The sequence below is a fragment of the Anser anser genome, assembly GCF_964211835.1.
Source record: "Anser anser genome assembly, chromosome: Z".
Classification (NCBI taxonomy): domain Eukaryota; kingdom Metazoa; phylum Chordata; class Aves; order Anseriformes; family Anatidae; genus Anser; species Anser anser.
In genome coordinates, this window is record NC_139723.1 from 38014693 (window position 1) to 38030525 (window position 15833).

At 39.0% G+C, this 15833-nt stretch overlaps 1 long non-coding RNA gene across 1 annotated transcript; it reads left to right on the forward strand.

Moving 5' to 3' along the window:
- The first annotated feature begins 1119 nt into the window (after nt 1–1119).
- On the forward strand, nt 1120–8598 carry LOC310889438. Its single transcript, XR_014576566.1, has 3 exons — nt 1120–1209; nt 3065–3208; nt 7743–8598. It is a non-coding gene; the product is annotated as an uncharacterized lncRNA (long non-coding RNA).
- Nucleotides 8599–15833: the final 7235 nt, after the last annotated feature.

A 15833-nucleotide genomic window follows, 5' to 3' on the forward strand; every position in this document is an offset into this window, starting at 1 on the left:
CACTCTACTGGTGACCATTACCCCAGCACACAGAGTGTGGTAGAGAGGAGGGTGAAAGCTCCGTGTCTCCAGCTTGGGCTTCTTTGCATGTCCAGATGGACAGCTTTTGATCTTCCTTCCCTAATGTGCCACAAAGGGAAGTGAGTGGAAAGGAATGTTTCCTTTTAGACATAGCAATGCCATCCAGCCTCTTCCACGGGCAGGCAGCAGCTAGGAGGATGACGTGGTTGTTGTGATATTGCCATATGTAATGATGATCCAGTCTCTTGGAAAAACAGATTGTGATTCAAAAGGAAGCAACCCCCAGGAGTTTGTGAAATAGAATTAGGTCTCCTAACAACTGGTTCTGCTGGAAAATAACACTCTATATCAGGCCCTGTATATGAAGGCTGTATGTTTCCTCAGGGTTTGCTCAGAGCCAGCTGTGACAAGGCTTGAAGTTGTAAAAATCCTTTGCCTGGCAGAAGTCATTGAAGTAGAGTTGTGGCCACATTGACTTAGATGTAGTCAGTAATTCCTCAGTGAGTTAAATTAATAAACATCCAACCTAATTGGAGCATGGTCCTTACCTTCCTTCAGATCTGGAGCACTATTATTTTCTTGCTGATTATCTAGGAAACTGTATTGCAAGGACAGTTAAGAAAAAGCTAAATGTAATGATTTGATAAGACTGCTCTGAAAAAAAACCATCCTTTCTGGCATTGACTTCACATGGAAGGGGAAGAACAGCCTGGCCAGGTGGGTGCCATGGCATTAACAAAGAGCTGAAATTACTCACATGTTCATGCAAGTCGCAGATTAAAAAACACCCTAAGCAGTGGCGAATTTAGCACTTAATGTCTACAATTTGCATCCGATTAACATTTCAATCATTTCTTCATCTTAGGTATTATTTTTAAAACTTGCAGAACCTGTTAGACCGTTGTCCTTTTATGTGGAATAAACAACAAAAAAAGTTTCTCCCTCACAGCAGGCCTCAAAAACCAAAGCCTATGGACCCAATCCAAAATCCACTGAAAGCAATTTTCCCACTTAACTTGCTGGGTAAGTGGGAAATAACCAGCACAAGAGGACAATGATTAAACTGGCAAGATGATTTGGTCCCAATCAGCTCTGAATGATGTCTTTTAGCTGGGGCCCCGCTGCTGTTGTTACATCCAAGAGAAATCTGACCAAGGTGTTGGGCTTACACCTGTACGCTGCTGTTTGGTAAGATTGTTTTCCTACAGCTTTGTCCAGATGGATTTGCGCATTTTGGCATGCAAAATTAATGTATTTTAACATAACTTGAGAGCAAAAGCCAACATGACAGAGAAAACCTGTGGTGATGAATAAGGCTGGTGTGGCTCAGAAAGAGCTGTGAAACGTTGCAGTGGCAGTCCTGCGCTGTCATCGCACACCAAGCTGTGTAAAGTGATCTCTAAGGATCAGAGGCATTAGGAGATGAAGCTAGACAAACACACTTCTGCAGTAATGCATCTTTTGCTTTAGGTCTAAACTAAAACAAAAAGATCTTAAAATGATTCTCACTATATCCAGGTCCCAGCTGCTTCTGTTCCTCAAGAGAAAATACAAATATATATTTTTAATCACTACTCTTCTCAGTAAGTTACCTGGCTGCAGTATCCCTCTCTCACTGCCTGCTTTGGCCAGTCCAAAGGCTTTCATTATCAGAGCTTACCCAGGCTGCCCCTTCCCAGATGGGCTGGCATGATCAGCTCGGACCAGGTGACTGGCATGTTTGCTTTTTCACTGAGCAGAGCAGATGTGATCTGTCGTGACTTCTGTTAGTGTGACCTCTGCTGTCACACGAACGAGAGTGTAGTGGAATAAGTGGCTGTAACCAGGCTACTGGCATTTGTGCTGGAAGCTTATACGGTATAGCATGCTGACTTGTACTGCTCTGCTTTTCCCAAGAGTTTGGAAATCTGCTGCACTGAATTTGGGAATTCAACAATGTGAGCAGATTTAAAAAAAAAAAAAAAGTTGCCTTTGTTGCCTTTTTTTTCTCCTCAGCTGACCTGTTGTACTGAACATAAAGTGGCTGTGCAATGCACAGTTTAATATGGTACCACACACTCAATATTTTAGATGTTGATTTTAGCAGGAAAGAAATAAAAACCAAATTTGCTTATCAGCTTTGAAGAAGAAGGGCTGTTGCGGAGTACAAGTATTATTTTTTGACACGTTTTCAGACCAATCAGAAGTTTCCATGTAGACAAGATCTAATTGCTATTTTCTGGTACCTCAAAGTAACATTGCAGGCAGCCGGGAAAGAAAAGCTGCTCTTCTCTTCTCAGCCAGAGGATGGAAAAAAGGAGAAAGGAAAGTCTCTTATAGAAAAACACTAGTCCTTTGTGTAAAGAGGTAGCAGATCCTCATTTCCATTTTAGCTGCACAGATCTCAGCTGCACTTTACATGGAAGTCGGGTGCCTGTAAAGGACTCCATGCAATCTTTCTATACATGTACTCACAGGAATGAGTCTGAGGCAGCTGTTGGCAGACAATGCAAACCACAGCCTAATGCATCTGCTTTAATTCACATGTGTTTTCTCCTAAGGTGGGTGAAAGCAGACGTGAATAATAGCAAGAGCTAGCCTGGTAAGGCTCTCTTCAATGGCTCGTTAAATGCTCAGGATTTTGTTCATAAATGAGAATCTAGAAGAAGGAGGTCATTGCAAACTAACTATCTGTACAACATAAAAGACTTCTTAAAAGTGCCAATGATAAAAGCTTTCATCCTTACTGATATGTGTTGTGAAACCCTGAATGCAGGAAGAGACCTTAGCCTGGTTTGGATAACTCAGATGCGTATCTCTTCCCCCACTGTCTAGGAAGAATTAAACCAGTTTATGATATTAGAATAGTGATACAGATCTGAAATATGAATATCTTGTTTTGAAAAGAGAGACAAATTGGCATAAGTAATTTTGTTTTCAAAAATAGTTTAGTTTCATTTTTAAACCCTGGCTTTCAGGAAAACAGGCTCTCTGACAGATAATGTTGCACCTGCAGGAAAATTCATTGATTGATGACACTCTGTATGTGTTCCTGTCTTTCTAGTCCTCACATTGAAGAGCTTTGCTTGTTTCACAAACACACCATTTCAGAGTGATTGGATGCCCAAAGAGAGCTGCATGTCATTGTGCTTTCAGTCTTGACATTGATTGATTGAAGAAGTCAGGAATAAACCTTCAGACACAGCAGGTACCTTAGAAGTATCCATGGCTGCCAGGAACTGAACTGCTCTGAAGTCAGATGATTTCGGGGAGTGGGATGGGAGGTCGTTCCATGAGGGTGGGCAAATTACATAGCAAAGACCTTTTAGCTGTGTTTTCCAAACTCAGAAAATCTGGTATGCTGCCTTTTGTCTGGATATGAAAAATACTGTACTCATTGTTCACACAGGATCAGCTCAGAACAAATTCAACAGACAGCTACAGAGTGACAATATGTGAAAGCTAATAATAAATATGAATATAATAGCTAATATGAAAGCTAAAAATATTAAATTATTTTGTCATGGCTCAGGATTATCCATATACTCATATGTTGAAGAAAAATAGCTACAGAGTTCATAGTTTTACTCCAAACATCCTACATAATTGTCTTTTTCATGGCTTAGAAATATGTCTACACAGTTTTGTTGCTCTATCTCTGTAATCACTCAAAACATACCATTTTGAAATTTGGGGTTTCGAAATCACCTAACATTCAAATAAAATTGGGAAAAATTGTGCTTTTTTTTTTTTTTTTCTCCTTGCATCTTGTAACTGTTAATGAAGTTTACAGGATTCCCTGGAGGTACAGTAAGGTGCATCCATATATGGTCTATTCAGGTGACATTTGAAAAAAAATCTTAAGATATTCAGATATGTAAGAAAGACCACTATGTCCTGAGACATTTTCTTAATGTTATTTACTAGACCATGAACAATGTTTCTCCTTAACTTGTGTTCCCCATGACATAGGGACATGCAAACTAATGCATTGAGAGTAGAGTGAGGATAAGGTGCAGAAAAGCTGATGTCTGTCAGTGTGTAAGAACATCCTTCCAGTACTCTCTGGCTGTACCTCAGTGAAGTATAGCAGTGCTATTGTGTTTGCCAGCTGCTGGCCAGACACTTGAGCAGACTCATGGGATAACCAGTGTCTGGAATAAGTAGGTCAGAAGAGTAGCCTAGGTGTAACTAGGACAGAATTTTTCCAGATTTGATCTGTTGTAGGGAATAATTCCTGCGTATAGTCCATGAGCCAAAGGAGTCTCCCTATAGCTATGCCAGTAATAACATGGCTGCAACTGATGTTCTTCAGTGTGGTGAAGAACTCTTATAGAAGGCTTGCAATATCTAGACCTGTAAAGATAATGCTGTCTGATTTTTTTACCATGTGAAGTACCACAGAAATCTAGGAAATTTAACAAATCCATTTAGTTGCACAAATACCCATGCACAAGTGTGATCCAGGGACATATTTCTGTAACCCTCCACAAGTTTTTGAATATTTGATCAGAGATTTTTAAGGGTCCTATCAGCTGTAACCTGGTAACAGTTTATCATTACACATAACACACTAAATCCTTTTGTTTTTATACATTAAAGAATTAAGCCATTACACAGCCAAAGAGCAAACAGGCATGATATTTAACCAGGTCTAAATCATCACTCTAAATCATTTTGCATAATAGGTTGGCTTCTTGTACTGTACACATGAAGAGTTTGAATCCTCAGGAGGGTAGCTCACAACTCAAGGAGGGGACAACACAGAAGTAATCAAAACAGAGAGCTGTATAAGGAGCTCCTCCAGCATACTGTCCCACCTTTGCCTAACAACATTTCTCAAACTGCCTTTGTGTTCCTTTCTTCCAGGTGCTGCATCAATTAGTTTAACTCAGAGATGACATTGCTTTATTCTTTATCTGTTTTACAGAAAGGACCCAGGCACCTTGTAATAAGAGCAATTATTTTTAAGCGTTTTCTTTAAAGCTTTCTCTTATTCCATATTGCTCACAACAAATGAGTTGCATCATTAACGAGATGAATCTCAGCTCATCTACATCAGCAAAGCCCCACTGACCAAATTTAGAAAAGGAGGCACAGATGCAAATCATTTATCTACACTCCAGTAAGAAGACAGCTTAGCATCAACACAGGCTTTGTAGCTGCATCTAAGACATGTTTGTAATAAATGACAAACTTAAAATGGAGTTAGGGTTCAGAACAGAGGCTATCGGCTTTAGATTAAATGAGATGTAGAAGGAACACCAGACAGGTTAAGGTCTAACCTTTATAAGGGCAGAGCTAATGATTAAAGGGTCCTGTGATAGGGTAGTAAGTCAATAAATTCAGGTAAACTAAGCTGTGGTTTGGAAAGGACAACAAAGCAAAGTTTGAAATGTGGCAATATTGCTACCTGTAACTCTCACCTATTAGGGGCTGCTGGTAAGGACAGGCATCAGATTTATGTACTGCTTGGTAGGGACAAATAATCTAACATTTAAAATGGGTTTTGGTACTGCTGAGATGACTTTTGGGATAATACTGGCTATTTAGTTGCACCTGAAGCTAGGCTGGCAGGCAGACACTGCTCATTTTGAACAGACTTAGACTGTTAATAACCTATATTGCAGGCTTGGTCCTCAAAAGTTTCCTGATGTGGGATAAAAGTATTATGAGGCGGTCTGTACTGTTTATGCCTGAATGGTTTGCATGGCTCAGCCAAGTGCTCTGGCAGAATTGGAAACCTACAAGTAGGTCTGTAGTATTCCAGGTCAAGCAAGGTCTTCAGTCAGGCTTGGGATTTCATCTTGCCTTTGGAAGACCAGAAGTGCTGTAACTGCATTTTCACCTCAGACTTTTCCTTGTGAGCCCTTTTGTTTTCTTGTCTTGGTGCTTTTCTTTCCAAGGAAGGTAGGTGGTCCTTTCAGTATGTATTACCAAGCACACCCTAGGAATTAGGTCACTCTATGTTAAAGAAAATTTCTTCTCCTCCACTCCAGTAAGTGACTACCACAACATAAAAATACTAATTTTTACTGCAAAGCAAAGATCAAGTAAAACAAAGGCAAAACTGTGCCTTACCCTTTGTTCAAAGCTACAGAGCCTGTATGGAGAACACCAGCTTTGGTAGCTTTGGTTCCTTCTTTTCCAAGACTTAAACAAACAAACAAAAAACAAAACAAACAAAAAACATAAAGGTGGTTTGAATTCCTGTTTTAGTTATATTTCTTGTTGCTTGAGCATACCAGTCTGCTCTTTCTGTATAGTGCCCTATGGTAAGGTGGAAAGTCTGTTAGACTATAACATGCACACACATACACACACACACACAGTGTAATCTTTATGCTTCTTCCAAAAAAACAGTGCAATATGTTTTCTAAATTACCTTGAGACACTTGGAATCAAAATAGTGGTATGTCATTCTCTGCTTTCCTGAGTGCATAAATTTTCATCCCGCAGTGCTGTTCTTTATGGTGCTTTCTAAAATAGCTAAACAAGTGAAAATTGTTTCCAATTCATCGGTTCTGGTAGTTTGGTAGCCTAGTAAAATAAATTTAGATTTTTAAGTCAGTTGGAACATCACATCAGTTACAGAAATATAAACTGCTCAGCACACAGCTGAGTGTACCATGAACTGAGGCAGAGCCCCACAAGGTCTTATCTCAATGCAATAGATATTTTTATGTTTCTTTTCTAGCCATGTGTATGATTTTCTCAGGCTGGTGGCACTAACTCCCTGGGTATGTACATGAGGATACTTGTGTGTGTCATTTGTTCTAGTGAATATACAAATGAGCAGAGCTAATGGCATATGTTCAAGAGAGTGGCCACCTGTGATATGTTTCTCTCTTGCAACTGGTAAAAATGAAAGAACTTGCTGTCCCTAGTCTCCTTGGGGAAAGGAGTGTTAGAAACATATTGCCAACCACAAAATGAGAGTCTGCTTGGCTTTCTCTTTTCTTTAACAGTTAGAAAGGGGGAAAAGATGTCTTCTTCCCTCAATAGCCATGAGGAAACACATCTTGTAAATAACAGTGGGGTAAGATACTTAATACACAATGCTAAATGATTATTCAGTGATCAAAGCACTCATTTGTGTTAAATGAGCAATCTGGTCTTTTGGTTTCCACTGTTCACATCTGACTCTGTTGCTATCTTATCAACAAGAAGAAAACCACTGGTTTATGAAATGCAATAGCAAAACCTAAAGGGAGCTGCCAAAATCCCTGCTAGGGTAAACGTTTATTCAGGCTCTTCTTGAGACAAAAGAAATACTTAAACAGATAGGAAAGCTAAGGATGCTCAACTAGATAATTTTTAAACTGTGAAATTCTCAGTTATTATTTTAAATAGGATGGACTATCTAAACTTTCTTCTTTGCAGTTAGAAAAACTTTCCATCAGTCGAAGAGATAGGCTTTCTTTTTCTATGTTTGTGGTTCACAAAACATAAATGATATATATATATATGGTTATCATGAATTCAGTGGTTTAGGATTACTCTTGAAATTGTCACTAGCTTTACTGAGCTTTATGTGTACAGAGTAAATTAACTGATCACATATGACTTTAAAATAAATACATGTGCTATGCTAAGAGGGCTGTAATTAGTGTTTCCTTTGGTTTCTTGTTCTCAGTTCCGGCTTACTTAAGTACATGGTTCAGACAGCTGTAAAATAATATCTTTGGATTCACTACAGTTGTACAAATAAAGCCCTTGTCTATCTTACTGCCTTTTCACAGACCTTGCTGCATGGTGAAGGTGGATTGGATTCCAGAAAGAAAGCAAATTTTTTCCAGTTTGTGAAGCTCCGTGCTCCTTAATGATGTCTTACTGCAAGATGGTGGCTTGAGAGCTGAAATCTGTTACAGATTACCATGGTCTGTTTAAGATAAAGTAATCTTTCTCTTCGAAACAAAGAAGGGGAGCGCAGAGCAGAAAACAGGAAATCACCATTTTACTTTCTGAAAAAATCTGGTGAAGTATAATTGAGTTTTTCTTACAGAAACTTGTGGCTCTTTGGGGCTTTTTTTTTTTCCCCCAGAGAGAAAGGTAGTTTGCTTGTCAGAGAATAAGTTTAAATACAGAATGATAAAGTTTTATAGCTTATTTAGTACTTCAGAATACAAACATTGCCTTTTCTTTTTCTGAGAGTGACTCCTGTATGCAACAGTAATTGTGCTCTAGCTATACCTTCTGGCAAGTCTGATTTGCATGATTAAAAAGGGGAGATTTTACTATATTTTCTACTGTAGCATTTTGCCACTTCAGTGTTTCTAAAATAGCTCATATCATTTATTTTACATCTGGGTTAACATTGACTAGGAATATAAAGCAGTAACATCATGACTTGCTGCCAGAAAAAAAAAAAAAAGATATTAGTAAAAGTAAATGTTGGTATGAAGTAAATGTAAAAGGGCTGCTGCAATAAATTCAACTACTGTCTATTGTAGAGAATGTTATGCTGTGTTGTGGCTTTTTTTTTTCTCCTCCTTGAATGAATGTTGAATCTCTGTAACCTTTAGAAGATCTGTTCAGTTTTGAAAACTATGGCATCTGAATATCAGGATAATATAAGCAAGTCCAGAAAGCTTGGCATAATCCACCTACAAGTATTTAGAGCACTTTAGGCAGAGCTGTGGATGGGTTTCCAAGGGATAAACTATGTTGTTGAGGTCAGAACTCCACTTAAGACAATATGGCCGAAATTTTGGGATGGTTGCCTTTCTTGAGTTTCTGTGTTTTAAGTGTTCTTAACTCAAGTGCAAAGCTAGTGACAGTGCAGCCATTTTACTTTCTTAACTGCTTGGGTGTTTTGTCTTGTCCAGGTAAATCTGGTAGATGCACTGAATTCTGGAAAGGCTTTCTCCCTATGTAGAGAGACAGTTATCTAACAAGTTTAATTCCTTTTGCAGTGCTGAGGATCAGTAGCTGGACTTGTGGTGACAGACAGTTTAGGTTTGTTTCCTGAAGGCAGTACATTGGTGACACTTGGTAGGTCCTGTTATTTCCCTTCAGATTGCATTTTTTTATTTCCCTTCAGATTGCATTTTTAAGTCTCTAAACTATTGTAGTGATATAGCATAACTGAAATACTCTGTCTCAGTAAATTTATTAGCCCGACATATCCAGGAGCCTAAGTCTGATGATTTTAACAGACTTTTTGTCTGTACACTGTATGGCCATAGCTATAGTATTCAACTTCTACATGATGTTTCTAGAGGGGGTACGAGATTCTCAGTTTTCGTAAGTTCCTAGTATTAAAATTCTGACTATGTTACATATTTATTTCTGTAGTGAGAAACATAGCAACAGAAGCAAGGTTTCAGAAGGCATACAGTGACCTTGTTCAAGGGCTTTTGAATACCAAGCTTGTTAATATGTGCAAGGTCAACATGAAAATTATGAGCAGAAAGCTTAAATGGCTGGTAGTTGTTATACAGCTGAATAATGGAAGATTGTATTCTCTAGACAGAAAGAAGTATAAAAAGAACAGCATTACTGTAAGCTTGTTATGTGTATAACAGTACAGCACTAAAAGACACATGTTTAGCAGCCCAGTGATTTTGTCTTTTATTTAATTCTTGTCGTGTTGGTTTACCTGCTTGTTCATGTGTCAATGCCTGTATGACATTAACAAAGTACAGTTCAGCTATAATACAACTAAGGTTAGTTTTGCTCAATGTATATTTAAGCCAGTTGTAATCACAGGTCACTGCAATTTGCAGTTTCTAATTTGCATCTGTGCTCTCTCTTACTGATGTAATCTTTGGCAGCTAATTCTGATTTTACCAGACTATTGCAATTATCCTTACAATCTGTTAATTACTAGACCTTAGAGTACAGCTGGAAAAAAATCTTAAAGAAAAACAAAGTGGTCCATTTACTACATTGTTAATACTGTTAAATTAGAGGCTTTTCTAGAGAACTCAATCCAATGCATAAAATTTGGAAAAATAATAAATGTAAATGCTTTGAAATGCACACTACACTGATATATTTGGCAGAGGAGAGCTGGACAGCCGTTAGACCTATACTGTATGATTTGTAAGAAACACTGAACTTATTGAAAAGGGATGTAAAACTATTACAACAGTGCATTGTAGCTTTGCATTTTCTCAGGAGAGTTTTCCAACTGAATTTGTGTGTATGGGAGGCAATGTATCCATAGCATGCCAAATACTGTTATTTGGTTAGTTTGGATAGCTGGTTATGGGGGGGCTGCAGAGATCACTGGCTGTGTAGGGAAAGTATATAGATTTCTTCTGCACCTAGGTACTTCGGTTCAGTGCTGTGCAGAGCTAAGTTAACTCAGTAATAACAGACTTTTTGTCTGTATATTCTATGGCCATAGCTACAGTATTCAGTTTCCACATGATGCTTCTAGAGGGGGGAGGAGATCCTCCCTCCTCTTCAGTGCTTTCTTTTATCATAGCTCTTCCAAAATCCTAAGAGACAAAATATACAAGGAGAAATAAGTGGAGAGCCACCAAAAGTGTGTAGAAAATATCTTGGCGTATGAAGAAGCATCAGTGAGATGGAACCAGGAGATCCTTTTAAATTGAAAAGGAATGAAAAGAATTAAAGGATTGAAGGCTAGACTGTATGGAAGAAAGAACTGGGTAGAAGAAGATCACAAAAATAAGCAAACTGTAATCCCAGGACTAGGACACACTTTGGACTGAACTGTAGTTCTTCTCTTTACATCTCAAACAGATATAATTTCTCCTTGTACATTTTTCCACCTTTATACTGCTGAGTTCAGTTGCTTTGTTGCCACTGTTTGCAGTTCTATTCATGTTTAGCTTCCATGGACAGTTATTTGGATATATCTGGAGACAACAGGTCACCCTGTGTCCCATGCTGTGGATTTTCATGTACCTGCCTAGTGCTGAAAGGTTGCCAAAGTGCCTCAGAGAAGAGAGGCTTTAACAATGGCTTTCTAGAGAAGTTGTGCTGGGCTTCTCATGCAATGGCATTTAGAGGCTGATGCAGGTCAGGGAGAGGTCATGATCAGAAGAAATGTGCACCTGTATGGCTGCTGTGACAGCAATCCAATGGACTAGCAGTGTTATGGAGCTTCCTGAGCAGAGGTGAACAAGGTACTTGGGCAGAGGGTATGACAAAGGGATGGACAGGACACTGTGCCACCTAGAAGCAGGCAGATTTCAGCCCCAGGCTGACAGCCTGTTGTACTTTCAGCAAGCTGATGTTTTCATTCTAATGAAGCATGTAGCCCATTGTGGCCTAGGCAGACTGATTTGGAAATGCAGTTGATTCAATGTTCAGTATGAGTTCTTCTTAACTGTAGCTGGTGACTGAGGTTTTGTTTGTTTTTTGTTTGTTTATTTTGTCATGTCATGGCAGAAAATGTAGCACTTTTAACAGCTTTTTGGAACACTAGTTAAGACCTGTGAAATCATAGAAGAGAAGATCAGAAATCTCTGATTATCTTAGAAACTGTGAAACAATTTTCAACCTTGTTTAATACTTTTGTGAAACAAACTTAAGCTTTGATGGTGGAACTGCATCATTTCAAAAGTAAGAACTGGATATATATTGGAATTTTTAAGATCTTTAATTATTTTTTTTTTAAGACCAAATGGAGATGGCTTAAAATGAATCATTTTGATGCCGTATCAAATCTGCAGTGGGCAGGGAATTGAGATAGTCATTGTTTTGTAGAAACAGCTTCAGATGAATATAGTCTAATACATTATGATTACAATTATAGTCAGCCATATTTTCTGTATTTTATCTATAGTTATTATCACAGGTGAGAAAGTGTGTTTAATGATTTTTTTCCCCCATATCAAATAACTATGCCAAGAAATTGCTATAGTTAGCTATAAGGCCAGGTTTATAAGAACAAGTTCTTCATCCATTTCTTTAACCCCTTGGGAGTTTGGTTTGTAATGACCTCTGAAAACTATAGATTTGTATTGATGTTTCACAGGAATATGTAAGGTGGAGTAAATTTCTGATCTGTTGTTCTGCCATACAAGTATAAAACTACTCTCACATTCACAAAATGTTCAGTTTCTTGTGATTTTCAACTAGTTGTGCCATGCAAGTGTCTCTTCTTGTCTCTCAGTTGTTCACTTCTGTCGGCCAGATCTTACAAAAGCTTATTGCATGTGAGTACTCAAGTAAGTATTGCATTTACACCAAGGAATTGTCCAATTAAATCAAAGTGCATGTTGGATCAAATCCAAGAACCATTAAATCAATTGAAGTGCTTCCACTGACTTCAGTGGAAGTTGGATCCAAGCCATTATGTTTGCAGCTTTCCAAAAGTACCATCAGTTATATCAAATACACCTACTTAAATTCAATTAAGAATAGAATAAAATCTTCCAATGTTTTACAAGACATTAAAATGTTTCTTCATACAGGAGTAAGAAGATGTGATGTCACTCTGTACCTTAGAAAATTTTTGAATGCTATGTTATAAAATGCTATGTTATAAGATCTAATTAAAAAAAAAAAAAAAAAGAAAAAAATGCTATTGCAAACCTAATAGGGGAAAGCAGATAGGTTAAGAACTGACTGAAGGTTATCAGAATTGCTGTTACTCCAACCTTACTTGTTTGCCATTTTGGTTCATGAGCATTCTATTTGCATATAGACTGTAATGTAGATTTTCTATCGTAAAAGTTTCGAGTGGATTCACCTGAACTGATCATAAGAATGAACTTTCATTAAAAGAACTTTTGCAGTTCTGTATTCAGCATAATAGATATGACCTGAATTGAGTTATTCCTAAATTCCTAAATTAGGGTTGCTGTACATGTCTAGAAAATAGTTTCATTATATTGTTTCCTGAGGATTTTTAAAATGCTGCATCATGGGTGAATGGAAAAGGAGTGTTGATGCAATACTACTTCTATGTAGGTGCACAGTTCTTTGAAGCTTTCACAGTAAGATCAAGAACAATAGGAACATCTTTAAGGTTCATTCTTAGTAATCCATAATCCGCTAAATAAGATCTCTATATGTTATTGAAAAGATGCATTAAAAAAAAAATTAATTGGCCATTGCAGATTTTTAGACCACTTGCTTGCTATTTTATCACCTCTTACCAACAAACAAACAAACAAAAAAAATACAACAACAAGAGTCAATTCTTTGAAATTGACCATGGCTATCAGGGGAGGTCCCAGTCAACTGGCGGCTAGCAAACATGACACCCATCTACAAGAAGGGCTGGAGGGTAGACCCGGGAAACTATAGGCCTGTTAGTTTCACTTCAGTGCCAGGGAAGCTCATGGAGCAGATTATCCTGAGTGTCATCACGCGGCACTTGCAGAGCAACCAGGCGATCAGGCCCAGTCAGCATGGGTTTATGAAAGGCAGGTCCTGCTTGACGAACCTGATCTCCTTCTATGACAAAGTGACGCGCTTAGTGGATGAGGGAAAGGCTGTGGATGTGGTCTACCTTGACTTCAGTAAGGCTTTTGACACCATTTCCCACAGCATTCTCCTCAAGAAACTGGCTGCTCTTGGCTTGGACTGGCATACGCTTTGTTGGGTTAGAAACTGGCTGGATAGCTGGGCCCAAAGAGTCGTGGTGAATGGAGTCAAATCCAGTTGGAGGCCGGTCACTAGTGGAGTCCCCCAGAGCTCAGTACTGGGGCCAGTCCTCTTTAATATCGTTATCGGTGATTTGGATGAGGGGATTGAGTGCACCCTCAGTAAGTTTGCAGATGACACCAAGTTAGGTGTGTGTGTCAATCTGCTCGAGGGTAGGAAGGCTCTGCAGGAGGACCTGGATAGGCTGGACCGATGGGCTGAGGCCAACTGTATGAGGTTCAGCAAGGCCAAGTGCCGGGTCCTGCACCTGGGGCATAACAACCCCAAGCAGAGCTACAGGCTGGGAGATGAGTGGTTGGAAAGCTGCCTGGCAGAGAAGGACCTGGGAATACTGGTTGATAGTCGGCTGAATATGAGCCAGCAGTGTGCTCAGGTGGCCAAGAAGGCCAACAGCATCCTGGCTTTTATAAGAAACAGTGTGGCCAGCAGGGCTAGGCTTTACTTGGCTCTGGTGAGGCCGCACCTTGAGTACTGTGTTCAGCTTTGGGCCCCTCACTACAAGAAGGACATCGAGGTGCTCGAGAGAGTCCAGAGAAGGGCACCGAAGCTGGTGAGGGGTCTGGAGAACAAGTCTTACGAGGAGCGGCTGAGGGAGCTGGAATTGTTCAGCCTGGAGAAGAGGAGGCCCAGGAATGACCTTATTGCTCTCTATAGGTACCTTAAAGGAGGCTGTACCAAGATAGGGGTTGGTCTATTCTCCCACGTGCCTGGTGACAGGACGAGGGGGAATGGGCTAAAGTTGTGCCAGGGGAGGTTTAGGTTGGATATTAGGAAGAACTTCTTTACTGAAAGGGTTGTTAGGCATTGGGATGGGCTGCCCAGGGAAGTGGTTGAGTCACCATCCCTGGAGGTCTTTAAGAGTTATTTAGATGTAGAGCTTAGTGATATGGTTTATTGGAGGACTTGTTAGTGTTGGGTCTAGACTGGGTGATCTTGGAGGTCTCTTCCAACCTAGATGATCCTGTGATTCTGTGAAATAATTGCTCAGAAATACCAAGCATAACAACTTTGATTCTCTGCAATTTCTAAATAATTTAGGTGGCAACCTATACTGCGTGATGGCCAGAAAGAACCATAAGTTAAACTGTTTTTCTGAATCAGTGTACTTCTGGAAATTAACCCTTGGTGAAGAGTTACTCCACTGTGGGTAAAAAGTGACATCTGAAGGAACCACCTCCATTAGGTAAAATATATATTTAGCTGCAATAAATGTAATGGGGCAATGGAAATAATTTTTTCAGCCTTTTTACTGGAACAAGTAGTCATGTATTTCAGGATAGGTGAATAACTTTTCTGACATGCACTTGAATTTAACAACTTCATTTAATCTATTTATTTCAGAGATGAGTGGGATCATTTTGGTAAAATGCAGGTACAGTGCTGTCAGCAGTGTTGCAAAATCATCCTAATTATAACGACCTACACTGTGAGCTCTGCAAGTTGTTCAGGAAAACATTTACCAGTGAAGTACTGTAGTTCAAAAGGAATGTGAGAAAAGACATTATGCCAGCTGTTTCAAACTGGCACTGTGCAGCTCTTGGGAAGGAGCACTTGCCTCCAAATGCAGTGTTGGTGACAGCTGGTGAGCAGGTAGTTGACTTTAATATTAGTCTTGCAGTTACATTGTGCTTACTGACTGTCATGTACTTTAAGTAAGTAATTTATGCTGTGAGGTTCAGCATCTCTTTCCGTTTGCAAATTGCTCAGGAGGAGTTTATAGTGTAGTTGTCTATTGTTATTTATAATTCCATGCTGAAAAAAACACTAAATGATCTTGTTCTGCAAACCAATCATTAGAAGATTATTTCAGGTATTTGTCATCCCAGGCTTGTTGGTTCAACTTGATCAGATGTTTAGCTTACTAAGAAAATGTAAAGTTATGCTTAAGAACAGGTTGTTTTAAAGGAGGATCTAGATTTCTTGAGTAGCCCAGACTCATTTGAAAAATATGTTGTATATCATAACTGAAGCTATACATGTAGAAACCAGAAATGGAGGGTAGTTTTCCAAACTTCTTTAGGAAAAGATATTTGATTTAACAGCTTGTACTATAAGCCAATTTTGAAAGTTCTAGTAAAAGGCCTTAAAAATCTACATATAAGTAAGAGAAAAATAAATGGAAGTGGTGAGACCCATTCCAGAACCATGGATAGACTGGCTTATACAGTTCTGCTATCTCTGCTGCCTTCAAAGTCTAGATCTTCTCTAATGTGACATTCCATTTTTATGAAGTTTCTCCT